The sequence below is a fragment of the Marmota marmota genome, unplaced genomic scaffold, assembly GCF_001458135.2.
Source record: "Marmota marmota marmota unplaced genomic scaffold, marMar, whole genome shotgun sequence".
NCBI classification, from domain to species: domain Eukaryota; kingdom Metazoa; phylum Chordata; class Mammalia; order Rodentia; family Sciuridae; genus Marmota; species Marmota marmota.
Genome location: NW_026000174.1, coordinates 14774095 through 14786990, shown reverse-complemented (window position 1 = coordinate 14786990; position 12896 = coordinate 14774095). Strand labels below are relative to the sequence as shown.

Sequence of the window (12896 nt, the reverse complement as noted above, 5' to 3'; positions counted from 1 at the left end):
GAGATCAGGGACTCCCACATGCTGGGCAAGTGCTCTGCCACTCAGCTACATCCCCAGCCCACAGGTCATTTAAATTTAAACATAGCATGGGTGGCGGTACACACCTGTCATCCCAATGATTCGGGAGGTTGAAGCAGGAGGATTACATGTCTGAGACCAGCCTCAGTAACTTAATGAGAACCTCAGGAACTTAGCTAGGCCCTGTCTTAAAATTAAATAAATAAATAAAAGAAGCACCCTTGGGTATAATCCCCAATACCAAAAAAAAAAATTGATGTTAAAAATTCAGTTCCTGGACTGGGGTTGGGGCTCAGTGGTAGAGCGCTAACCTAGCACACGTGAGGCACTAGGTTTGATCCTCAGTACCACATATAAATAAATAGAATAAAGGTATTGTATCTTCCTACAACTAAGAAAAAAAAAGTAACTTTGTATTTTAAAAAAAAAATCAGTTCCTGGTTACCCTACATACGTTAAATATTTTTTTAAATATGGAATGCTTCATGAATTTTTGTGTCACCTTGCATAGGGGTCATGCTAATCTTCTCTTCATTGTTCACTGCTTTTGATACATTTTAAGTGCTCAAGAACAACAGAGGCCAAAGGCTACCATATTAGATAGCACATATAGGATATCTCCACCATCACAAAAGTTCTAAAGCATTGAAACCACTGATTACTTCATTCTGGGGCACTGAATGAGCTCTGCTTTCTCCCACACAGAAGTCCTCTTGCCTCGAGTGGATGAGGATGTGACTTATGTCTTTCATGTAAGCCAAGCTTATGTCTATCTAGCCCTCAGGATGAACTTGGTCACTTGCCCATTTTCTTCGAACATACGGCCTTTCTGAAGTCTCTCAGGATTACCTAGTTTCTCCTCAGGCTTTTCCACTTTATTAAAAACAATTTCTTTAAACAAGGAGGGAAGAGAGCAATTATGTCCCAAATAAGCTTAAAGACCATGAGCATGAGACGCGACCACATCCTCTGGAGAGGAGGCTGAGTTAGGACAGTGCTCTCTGTGTCCTCTCCCCCAGGTTCAGGTTGGTGAGCATGTGCAGATTCACTGTTGGATTTTCTATTAATAAAAATTTTGCAAGTCTCTACCATAACAAATTTCAAAACAGGGAGAGTTCAGACAGCCAGAGATGGCCTCATAAGGATCTATTTCTCCTTTCTTCTGTTGATGGGTATTAAGATTGCTCCCAGAGTCTTGCTGTTAGATCAACGCTGTGATGTATGTCAACACATGCATGAGTTTCTCCTAGTTCTCTGCAGTGACGTAGAATGTTCCATCTTAGACTTAGGTGCATCTTCAACTCCACTAAGTATTGACAAAATGTTCTTCAACTTGGCTCTGCTCAATTGCTTGTCCCATCAGCAGGGTATGAAAATTAAGGCTTTCTCTATACTCTTAACAAAATTTATCAAACTTTCAAATTTTTGCTAATCATGGTGTTTCACTGTGGTTAGAATTTAAAATTCCCAGGTCAGGCGCAAGGTTGAACACCTTTTTGTACATGTATCAACCATATTTGCTGCTCTCTGTGAAATGCCTGCTCCTTTCTTTTGCTCATTTTTAATTAGGTTGTTTTTCTCACCAATGTGTGGGAGTTCATTTATATGCTGAATAATAATCTTTGTTATTTTGTTGCAATGATCTCTCAGCCTGTAGTCTGTCTTTTCACTTTTGTTGTTGTTATTGTTGTAGTTTTTAGTGTTTTTAGATGTTGAATAGAATTCTCTTTTCACTATATTGAGCTTATCAATCCTTTTTCCTTTATGGTGCTTTCATTGTTGGTGGTGTTTTGTTTAATAAATCTTTCCTTAATCCTGGCACACACTAGGAATTCAGAATATGTTGAATAGCAGCTCTGAAGGGAGCCCAGAGGAGGGGCTGACATGAGTGCTGTCACTGAGATGAGGACGTGGAAGGGACTACAGTAGGAAAGTGGGTACAGTGGTCCTCAAAGGGGATCTGTCCAGGGAGGAGTAGATCTTGGGCTCAGGAGAAAGACGGGGCTGGGAATGGAGAGCGTGAGTGTCCAGCAGACATGGGTAAGGAGAAAGGGTGCCCTTCCCCAGGGAGAAGCATAGAGCAGAGCAGAGGGTAGCACTGAGCCCTGGGAGGGCGAGGCAGTCTGGGGAGGAGTCTGGGAAGTAAAAGAACCAGGAAGAGTGCTGGACAGGCCACATGGAGAGTCATCGATAATGTCCATAGAGTGACTGACAGCTGTACACATTGTTTCTGAGGCATGAAAGTCACTGATCCTTGGCAAAGTCATCCTGTAGGTGGTTTAGGGACAGAGACTACATGAGACAGGCAGAGGAGACAACCCCTCCCCGCAGTGCTGACAGCAAGAGGAAGACTTTCCTCTCTTGTGACCTCGGTGCAATTCCCTCTACCTGGGATATTCTCTCTCTCTCTCTCTCTCTCTCTCTCTGGTACCAGGGATTGAACTGAGGGGCACTTAACCACTGAGCCACGTCCCCAGCCCATTTTTGTATTTTATCTAGAGACAGGGTCTCACTGAGTTGCTTATGGCCTTGCTAAACTGCGGAGGCTGTCTTTGAACTCTTGATCCTCCTGCCTCAGCCTCCTGAGCTGCTGGGATTATAGGTATGCACCACCAAACCCCACTTACCTGGGATTCTCTTCCCCTCACCTTCATTTGGCTGAGCACCTCTTCCTTCCTGTCTCAACTTTAATGTCATTTCTTGTTCTTCACCCTCAGTGCCTAGTGCACAACCTGGCACAAAGTTGGAACTCTAACTGTTGAATAAAACCTGCAATGGTAGCTGAGAGGAGGGGCTGGCTTATGTCTGGGAACTGCAGGTCAGGGGAGGTTTCAGAGACAGAAGAACTGGAGGTCCCTGGCCATTAGTGGGATCTTAGGAGATAAAAGGGAAGCAGAGTGACAATCAGGAGGAATGTTGACCTTGGTGAGCACCAACATGCCAGGCACCCCATTACTCTCCTGACACTCACTGTCCCTGGCATCACTCCCATCCCTGCTCCCTCCCGGCCCCCATCTTCAGTCTGCCGTCCCGCTAGCTAAGTGACTTAGAGCAAGCTAGTCTCCCTGAGTCTCAGTTTCCTAATCTGTAAAATGGGCTGATAACAATGAGCTCCTGGGTTTTGTTATGAGCACCAGAAAGCGGTGTATGGTGTGGAAAGTGCCACACACCCACACTTCAGGGATAGTTGGGCCCTTAAGTCAGACTATCTGGCTTCAAATCTCAGGTCTACCACTAACTAGCTATGTGACCTTGAGCAGGTCACTTCATCTGTCTGTGCCTCAGTGTCCTCACTTGTAAAATGGGAGTAATGACATCTCTGGCATTGGTATAGGTTTAAATGAGGTAATGCATTAAAATAACTCGGCACATAGTAGGTGCCCAAGAAATTATACTTCATATTCTTCCTCACTCCTCCCCATGTCCCCTGCCGCCCCCAACTCCACCATTCCGGAACTGTAGGATATCAGAGTTGGGAAGATGGGAGAAATCACCATACCTCAACCGCACACCCCCATACACGCCAGAGTAGGAGTCCCTCCGAAGGGAATCCTCACTTGAGACCTGCAGTCGGGTCTGAGCCCAGGAGCCGCCCCCTGCAACCCGCGGCCTCTTCCAGACAGGATCACCGCCTCCTTGTCCCCCTCCTGGGCGAACAGCCCAGCTCAATCCTGGCTGGGCGGGACTCCAGCGCGGGTGCCAAGCAGTCAGAGTCACAGCTCCTCCCCGCCGCCTTTTGCTCTCACAGCGCGGGCGCCAGAGACATTTGGGGCCCCTGCAATCACAGCCTCTGAGGGCACCTGCCGCTCCGTTTGTGGGTTCGCCGCCCAGCACCTGAGCGACGACTAGACTTGTGGGAACTGGTGCTGCGCTGAGCAGGTGAGGGATGCGCATGGCGGACCAAAGGGACAGCGGGTGGGGGCGAGCATGCAGGGAAGGACTGCTCACTTGGTGACGGTCCTAATGAGATTCCCAGGGGTGAGTCGGGGTGAGGGGGGGGGCATCCTGGGCCGTGACTACTGTGAGCAGAGGGTTGTGCACAGTTAGTGTGTGTCCTGCACAGTGTGCCACAAGTGACCAATGGATTGTGGAGTGTCTGACTTCCAGAAGTGTGTAGGATACCCATCTGTAGCTGGGAGTGACTTTGCCAGGGTAGCCCAGGGCTTCCACCACGTGTGCGCCATGTGACAGGAGCCCTTGTCCCCAAAGTGCACTGCCTGTGTGTTGTACAAGTTGTGAGATGTTTTGTGAGCATAGCTGTGGCCCCTGTGGTGTGCAGAGCCAGGAATTGAGCGTTGTGCGGTGGTCGCACAGACAGGTTTCCCATGACCCCAGGGTGGCTCTCACTTTTGCACCCAGCACTTCTGAGCTTGGGAGAGCTGACCCCAACCTTAGTGGAGGGAACACACCAGATCCCATACTCGACCGTCCTCCACCCGACTCACACACACATCTATAAGCATGAGCTCTTCCATTTTTTTTAAATCTCCAAAATTCCTATGGGTTTCACATCCCTGTTTATAATATTTCTGCATTTGTTTTAATATAAAAATACTGCTCTGATAAAGGCTCACCTGTTGACTCAAGGTTTGCATGCTCCTATCCTGTGCTCAGAGCCCTCCAGCACCTTGTACAGCCCCTGCCTGTCCCCTGAACTGAGAAACAAGGACTTAGACTCCACAGAGCACGTTTACGTGGGTGGTGTGCGGTGTGTGTGTGTTGGGGGGTGTCTTCGTGACTTCTAGTAAAGGGGCAGGGGAGCTGGGCTTCTGGGGGAGAGCCCTGACCTTCAATGGCTCTCACCTCTACTATATCTACAGGACCCCAGGGGACCATGGAGAGTGGGTTTCTTTAGCAGGCTGCCATCTGGGATTGCCAAGGTGAACGGGCTATGCAGAAGTGGTTCAGACCCCAGCCCTGGCACATTACCTGATGTCCATGGGTGAAGCCCTCTGTGCCTCAATTTTTTTGCAAAATGGAGATGTTAAAGCATTTGCTTTCTAAGGCTATGACAAGAGGACTGACAAGAGTTCCTGGATATAAGTTGCTTAGCACAGTCTCTGGCCCAGAAAAACCCTAACAGTCAGTGACAAAACTGTAATGACAGTGATCGAGACTCCCACATGAGTGGGTCCCTGCCCACCCAGAACCCTCAGTTCTCATAGAGCCAATAATTCCAGTGAGCTGGGCAGGTGGGAATCTGAGACCCCCCCATTTGCAGGACCCGTTCCTGTCCCCAGGTGGTACCATTGTTGCATTCTCAGTGACTCCCTGATGCCTGGGCATATGGAGTCAGAGAACGCGCAAGTCTGCAGAGCATGGGAAAGAGGCTAATGGGGAAATGCAGGGCAGCCTGGGGCTTGGATAGAGACCCGCCCACCCTGATAACCACTGCAGGATCAGACACTTGTGCACTTCCGGGGTGGGATGGGGGGAGGGGTGAGAACTGGAAGAGACAGGGCTGGAGTCCCCCTGCCAGAAATGAAGAAAGGCAAGATGAGCAGGATGAGGGACGTTTGGTCCTTGGACCAATGCAGGCTCCGAGAGCTGGAAGGGAGCCTGTAAGGACAGAATTGAGCTGCAGGCCCAAGCGGAACAGTAGACCCCTCAGGCAGGGCTTTGTTTCTGGGGCTAAAACATTTGTGTTGGCAGAGCAAGAGCCCCTATTCCTGGTGACTTCATCGGGCCTGTTTTAATAAGGTGCCCAGAGGCCTTGGAGAACAAGGGGACATAAAAGGCAGTGTTGGGAGTTGTGGAAACATTTGAGGGGAGGGCACCTAAATATATCTCCCGTGGCAGGGTACCATGATGGGCTGGTGGGAGGCTTGGGCAAGGGTAAGGGCCATTGTCCTTGCTCCCCAGAGACCTCCAGCAGGGAGTGCTTCTGCTCCAGAAGCCCCAAGTACCACTACAGAAGCTCTGGAGGAAGGAGCCCTCCTGGGCAGAAGGAGGCCTGGCCCAGCCCTGACTTGCCTGGTGACCAATGAGGCCAGTTTTCTCTTCTCAGCTATTAAGGAGCTGGAACCACGTGAAGTTGGCGTCACTTCTGGTCCCAGTTTCCTTTCATCTACAGTTCTGGTTATAATTGTTTATGATTCCAGTCCTAGCCCTACAAGTCTATAATTTTTCAAACATTCTAAAAGTCTGTAATCCAAAGTCCAACTTTCTACAATTCAGCTCTAAGGATCCCTGATTCCAGCTCTCATGCTGGAGGATTCTGCCCCCAGTTTTGGCAATCGAACATTCTCAAGCTTCTAAACTACCAGAGAAGATGGACCGGGGCCCACTTGGGCAGAATCAAGAAGCCCCAGAAAACGCCCCCTCCATCCCATCCAGCCTGGGCTAAAGGTCTGTTCCTGATTTTAAAAGGCCAGCTGCTCTTGGGATGGTGACAGTGAACCTAGAGGCTCCTTATCATCAGGCAGAAGTGGTCAGAGGAGCCTGTGGCTGGTGCTCAGAGGAGGGTGTCTTCGGAGAGGGAAAGGTTCAGATTCCGGTGTATGCATTCCTCAGGATGGGGGGAGCTCGGGGGGCATGGGCACCTTCAAGGGCCTTTTAGAGGAAGAAAAGAGAGAACAAGAAATGGGGCTAGCAGGGCGCAGTGGTGCACCCCTGTAATCCCAGTGGCTCAGGAGACTGAGGTAGGAGGACCATGAGGTCAAAGCCAGCCTCAGCAAAAGCAAGGCACTAAGCAACTCAGTGAGACCCTGTCTCTAAATAAAATACAAAATAGGGCTGGGGATGTGGCTCAGTGGTTGAGTGCCCCTGAGTTCAATCCCTGGTACCACCCCCCCACACCACAAAAAAAGCAAAAGAAATGGAACTAAAGAGACCCAAAGGCAAGTCCTGTTCTCTGAGACCCACCCTCCAGTCTTAGTGGTGGACAAGACTCCAATGGAGTGAGCGGGAGCCACAGCTGCTCAGCCAACCTTGACCTCAGCGCGTGCTGGGAGTGGAGGGACTGCAATGCCAGCTGCAGCTCTGTGACTTTGGACCAGCCCTTTTCCCTCTCCAGAACTCACTTTCCTCATCCGTAAAACCGGCAAGTAGGACTACGACTGCTTGCCCTGCCTGTCTTCTACCACTGGGAAAGTCAGAGCGGTCCTTGGAGGACTGACCATCCCTAGACATGAGCCCAAAGAGTGAGTAGTGAATGAATGAACGAATAATCAAGTGAACAGATGTGAAAACCCTGCAAACTGCGTAATGACCATGATCTCCTTTCCGTCCTTCCACCCAGCCTGTACTGCCGTGTGAGAAACTGATCTCAAACTAAAAGACTGACAGCCTGCTGGGTGGGGGGCTGTTCTTTGGAGAACCCAGGATTGGCTGAGAGTTTAGATGGGGGCTGGGAACTCTCCAGGTGTCACCTGTTGCCCCGTAGCATTTCCACTGCCAGTAGTCCTGAGGGGTCCTGGGTTCCCAGGAGGTGGAGTGTGTGGCCCAGGACCAAGTAGCTGTTGGCACAGATAGAGGGGGAGGCAGCCCTCGTTCTCCAGGCCCAGGCAGTGTGAGGTGCTGGGTCAGTTCCCACAGCAGCCCTGGCAGGAGGGAGAGGCTTGGGCACAGCCTGGACTTCTTCCTTCATTTTTCCTTCTTGCTCATTCTCCCATTCAATATCAAGCCCCCATGAATCTGTCCCCAAGTATCTCTCCAGTGGTTCCCTTGTTTCCATCCCTGTGACCTTGGCCAAGCTCTAAAATCCTCCCAGCCCACCTCTCCCTCTACCCTCACCCATCAGAGTGACTTCTCCAACACAAGCCTGACCACTCTCTCCCTTTCCTGAAACAGTCCCATGGCTCTATTGCTCAGATGATGCCAAACTCCATGGGCTTCTTGTTGATTCAGGCCACCCCCATTGACCCTTGCAGACCCCTCTAGCCATAGTTCCTTCTCAGCCACACCCAACCCCTGCTCTTTCCTACATCCTGCTCTGCCCTGAAACGGGAATGGTGCCTCAGGCCTTGTGAGCTCTGGTCATGCTTCAGGACCAGCTCGTCCCCTCCCTGGGTATATCAGAGAGTCCACAGGAATGACTTTCTTGTGCACAGGCACAAGAAAGTGTGCCTGGATTCTTGTTCTGGATGCCATGTGCACTCCCTCAGCACTCTGCAGAAGCCCCCAGCTGCCTCCTGCCTGCCTTCACTGGGCAAGGTCCACACTCTATTTTTCTAAGCCTGACTGACCTTGGCCTTACCAGAGTTCTGGAGAGCAGGGGTAATGTTAGAGAATCACATACGAAAAGACAAGTCTAACCAGGTCTTCAGGCCTCTCTGCTCTTGGAATCCACTCACTTCCCTCCTGGGACCCTCTCCTAAGCATCCTCTAGTTCTTCCCTTAACCCCCATTAGAAGCTATGTCACAGGCACATCACCCATCACCCAGGCCCCAGTGTTCAGGGCCTCTCCCCACCTCAGGGCCAAAGCTAGAAGGAGAAAAGTCCTGCAATGCCATTGTCCCATCTCAACAACCAGTTCTTGAGCCCCAGAGAAGACAACCTTGTGGCTCTGAAAAAGCACCTTGACTCTCGTGTCCTTGCATCACTGTGACAAAGTTAAAAGGTCACTGGAGTGCTTCTCTCCAATCACAACTGCCCTGGCCCCAAGGTGCATTTGGGCTTCTACCTCACACAGCAAAAAGACCTGAAGAAGCTTTGCAAATTTTTTTCTTAATGTTCTTCAAAGCATTCCTAGGAATCAAGGTCAAAAGTCTAAGACTTCCACCCCATCTCAGCAGCCCTTGCACTTGGAAATTTTACCAAATACAGTATCATTTTTTTTGTGGGAATGGATGTGGGCAGCTCTGAAAGGTCACAGCCTTTTCCTTTCCTGCACTCTGTGCTGGTCTCTTTGCTTGTATCTCTCTCCCCCTCTTCAGTGAAGCCCCTGGAATTCCAAGACCATGACTTTGTACTTGTTATATGTGCTTCCATTTATATATCCCAGTGCAGCCCTAAGTCTGCACAGAGTTGGTGCTCAATATTGCTTACTGATGGGGGCTGGGGTTGTGGCTCAGCAGGAGAGCGCTCACCTAGCATGTGCGAGGCCCTGGGTTCAATCCTCAGCACCACATAAAAATAAATAAAATAAAGATATTGCGTCCAACTACAACTAAAAAATAAATAAATAAACATTTTTAATAAATAAATAAATATTTTTTTAAAAAATAATGCTTACTGAATTAGATTGTGCATCCCTTTGTGGCACTCATAGAACATTAAGCAGGATTATCCCAGTGATTAGATCCATTCCCCCAGACAAATATTTGTCTCCCTTTTATCATTAGAGAACCATAAATCCTTGCTATATTTTTCTTTTTTACTTTGTCCTCTGAGAAGCCCATCTTAGCCTAGGTTTTATCTCTCTCTATAATATGTGTGTGTATATATATATATATATATATATATATGTATATATATGTGTTGTAGATGAGCAATATGTGTGTGTATATATACATATGGCACAATATATTTATTTTTTTAATCTATTTCTTTTTTGGCCCTTTAGTAGGATCTTGCAGCTTATGTGGCTTTTTCTTTCTTTCTTTCTTTTTTTTGGTAGCAGGGATTGAACCCAGGGGTTTAACCACTGAGCCACATCCCTGGCCCTTTTTATATTTTATTTAGAAATAAAGTCTCACTAAGCTGCTTAGGGCCTCACTAAGTTGCTGAGGCTGGCTTTGAACTTGCTATCCTCCTGACGCAGCCTCCTGAGTTGCTGGGATTACAGACGTGCACCTGGCCATGTGTGGCTATTTTCTGAGCTACCTAGACCTTTCTGAACAGAGGTGTGAATTCTAAAGCAATCAATAATAAAACCCCATTATCTCCTAGATTATTATGACAAGGTCCACTGGCTTCTTGTATTTGTTACTTTTCTCTCTCTGCCACACTGATGCCTGCCCAGTCTTGGAGGGAGACACTGCGGCTATATGGGGCAGTGGATTGGTTCAAAGCATTATGTTCAAAGCCTGACTCAGCCACTACTAGCTCCATGAATGCTGGGCTAGTTGCTTACCCACTGGGTGCCTCGTTCCCCATCTGCAATATGAGGGTAATTATGTTACCTGCCTTAGATGGTGTGAGGGTTAGTTAAGCTCTTCTGTGTGTTAATAGCTAACAATTCCTGGCCAGTGGTGAGCACCATGCAAGTGTTTGACAGTGTTTGTGCCATTCCCTTCAGTGGGGACCATAGGGAGGGCTGGCTCTGTAGAGCATTCTATATCAGTGCTTCTCAAATGTTAGCATGCCCCAGCGTCACTGGGAGTTCTGACCAGTAGGTCAGCATGGGGCCTCATCCTGTAATTGAGTTGTGGCTGGGATCCACTGAGATGATCCAGAGGGGAATGAAGGACCCTGAGACTCGTGCCCCTGAGCCCCATTCTGAAGCTCCAGGCAGGCAAGACGCTATGCTGAGGACAAGAATCATGATTCTCTTGCACACCACAAAGTCACCAGCATTCAGAAGGGCTCAATAAATGTAGATTGAAGGAACGGACCAAAAGCCCAGTGAAGTACGGATTGAAGTTTGAGGATAGTGGTCAGGGCTCCCTTGGTCTAGGTATGGCTCTGTCCTCTTTGGAACATCCATTATCCCAAATTCTGCCCTTTGAATTCCAGAATTCAGAATGATTAGCCTGAAGCCTTATTTTGAGCTGGTAGCTGACTGAGTAAGTCAGGGACCACACTCCCAAAGGGACCTTTGCCTGCCTTCTTTGAGTGTTCTGGCCAGGGTTTGTAGGATGGCTGAAGAGGAGAGCCCACCAGACCACCAAACCACCTATCCTTGGGAAAACCTTGTAACCTCTGGGAGGGAGCAGAAGGTCTGGCATCCATCCAAAAATCAGCTCCTCCCTTTCCATCTTTCCTGGTTCAGAAAGTTCCTTATCTGCAACTTGTTGCTGAGCTAAACTAGAGCCCTGCCTGTGCCAGGCAGGATGTGGGTGCACACATATGTGGGTACATGTGGGTGTGCTATGGGGGAGCATGTCTTCGAGTGTGGCAGGTGCCTGAGCATGTGTGCACTCACACAGGTGGACTTGTGTGCCAGGGTCTGGATGTGCTGTGCGTGCCTCAGAACAGGATCACACCCACAGAAGTGTGCTCCTTGCACCCCTGCCAGCTCTCCACGGCCACTGCCTTCCTAAAATGTCCAACAGCAGACCCCAGGCCCTGGACAGGATGAGGGGTTCAGGGTGCAGAGCAGGAAAGCTGAGGCTCAGCGAGAGGGCCCAGTATCCCCTGTCTGAGGACACCACCAACCTTGCTGCCTCTAAGCCTGGAGTGTGGTCAACTAAATGGTTCCTGCCAGAGCTCATCCCAGGCCATAGAGACCCTTTTCAGCCCTTGCCAGTGGGTGGGGATAGTTCCATTCCATAATGGGGGAAACCACTGGTTCAAAAAGATGAGACCCACCCAGGGCCAGGAAGGAGGATCCTGAGACTGAGCCAGCAGTGGCTGCCTGGGGGCAGGGCCTCCTGAGGCAGGGCCCCAAGATCAGTCAGGGTGTTTTTGGTCAGCATCAACCAATAAGAACATGGGTATAAACTGCAGAGCACTTGACTCATTCTAACAGAGGCCATGGGGTCCCTGCTGGTGAGTGAGGGGAGGACAGTGACTAAATGGGCCAGTATCCATAAGCAGCTGAGGGTCTGAGGACAAGGGGGCTGTGACCTTGGCAACCCCCCCCCCCAAGAGCTGAGCTGGGAGGGCCTAGTTAATCCTCTAAGCTGTCCCCATCTTCTTAAGTAACTACTTTTGTTCTGGGGAAATTCAAGAGCCTGCGGTGCCTGGGAACCCCACAAATCTCTCTTGGCATGTGGGCCATTCTGGGACTGTGGCAAGGAGTGCCCGCCTGGGAAAACAAGGCTTGTGGACTGAGGGTTTGCAGGGCTCCCCACCGAGTGGGCAGGCACAGGCAAACACACATGAGAACAAACACATACTCTAGAGCACAGACACGCTTGTGCCCGTACACTCGACACAGCGATTCCAAATACACATCCCCTGGGAATACATGTGCATCTTCCAGGTCAGATCCACACACGGCTGATGAGCCTCAGAAGACATGCATGTACCAAACATTCACATACAGCTGCCATGCATGGCCTCTCCCCTCCTGGGGGCCTCAGGTGGTGATGGGTTGCCCTCAGTTACCTGGAGGCTATGTCTGCTCCTCCCAGGGGTCCCCCATCTGTCCCTTTCTCCTCTTTTCACCTTCTCACCAGAGGAACAGAGGACGGCCCTTCCTGTCGATGCCTGCCACCGGTCGGGAGCAGAGATGGATTTGTCTTTTTAAGAACAGGTTCTGTGGAATTTCCACTTATTTCTCATCAAGGATAAGGGCTTGCTCTTGGAGCTCCCTAAGGACCCCAAATTGTGAGGAGGCTGTTTTCAGATGAAAACCATTTCATCTGAAATGTTTTTTTTTTCATCTGTCATTTGGGGAGTGCTTCATGATGCCTCTAAGATGCAGGTGCCTTCATTTCTTCCAGATCGCTTAGAGAGTTGAGGCAGACTTAAACAAAACTCTCCCAAGCTTGGCCTGGAGGAAAGTGCTTTAAGCCCCCTGGTGCTTAGAATATGAGAATTGGGCCTGCTTCAGAGCCCAGAGCAAGTGGCAGGCTGGGACTACCAAGTGGGCTCGACATGAGAACTTCATACTCCTTTACCTGTGATGCCTGAGGTCACAGCCAGCTCCCTCTCAGGACAGCGTTCTTCTCTGAAGCTCAGACTGTAATTTACCTGTGTGCACATGCCACAGGAGAGGGAAGGAGGGAGAATAAAGACACCTGTACTTTGCTGCGTGACCTAAGAAAGACTCTGCCCCTCTCTGGGCCTGGCACCCTCCTCTTTGCAGCAGAATGCTGGGGTTGTCTGG

At 49.7% G+C, this 12896-nt stretch overlaps 1 protein-coding gene and 1 non-coding gene across 2 annotated transcripts in view; one reads left to right on the top strand and one right to left on the bottom strand.

Moving 5' to 3' along the window:
• Positions 1-485: 485 nt before the first annotated feature.
• LOC125612235 lies at positions 486-591 on the bottom strand. The gene has a single exon (XR_007342565.1). It is a non-coding gene; the product is annotated as a U6 spliceosomal RNA (small nuclear RNA).
• Positions 592-3746: 3155 nt separating this feature from the next.
• P2ry6 (pyrimidinergic receptor P2Y6) overlaps positions 3747-12896 on the top strand; it is a 33553-nt gene continuing 24403 nt past the window's right edge. The window contains exon 1 of the mRNA XM_048788102.1: positions 3747-3897. The gene's annotated coding sequence lies outside the window, so the exon portion shown is untranslated. The remainder of the gene's footprint in view (positions 3898-12896) is intronic.